This window comes from Colobus angolensis, unplaced genomic scaffold, assembly GCF_000951035.1.
Source record: "Colobus angolensis palliatus isolate OR3802 unplaced genomic scaffold, Cang.pa_1.0 Scaffold494, whole genome shotgun sequence".
NCBI lineage: Eukaryota > Metazoa > Chordata > Mammalia > Primates > Cercopithecidae > Colobus > Colobus angolensis.
Window position 1 is genome coordinate 79,785 of NW_012118421.1, and position 387 is coordinate 80,171.

Genomic DNA, 387 nt, shown 5'->3' on the forward strand with positions numbered 1-387 from the left:
CTAAGGGCGGTCCCGCCCCGTCCCCGGCGCTGAAAGCTCGAGTCCGTGAGCAAGGAAGGGTAACAGGGCCCTCCGCCCAAGGTCAAGGCACCGAAGTCGGGAGATCCTGAAGACCCAGACCTCATGGCTGGGAGCACCTCGCTGCTGGCGGGCTCTGACCAGGGAAGGGCCGAAGGCCACGCAGGGATCTCTCCAGTTCCCTTGCCGCGAGGGCTCCAGCGAAAAAACGAAGCAGGCGCCCTCCGGAAGCCACAATACATCATCTAGTCTTTGTATTATGCCACACGATAATTAATCAAAATAATATTTTGCCTATGGAAGTTGCTGGAAACAAGGACCTTCACAGAGTCAGTAATCAAGGACTACAATCAAGCTTTTACTGCTGGC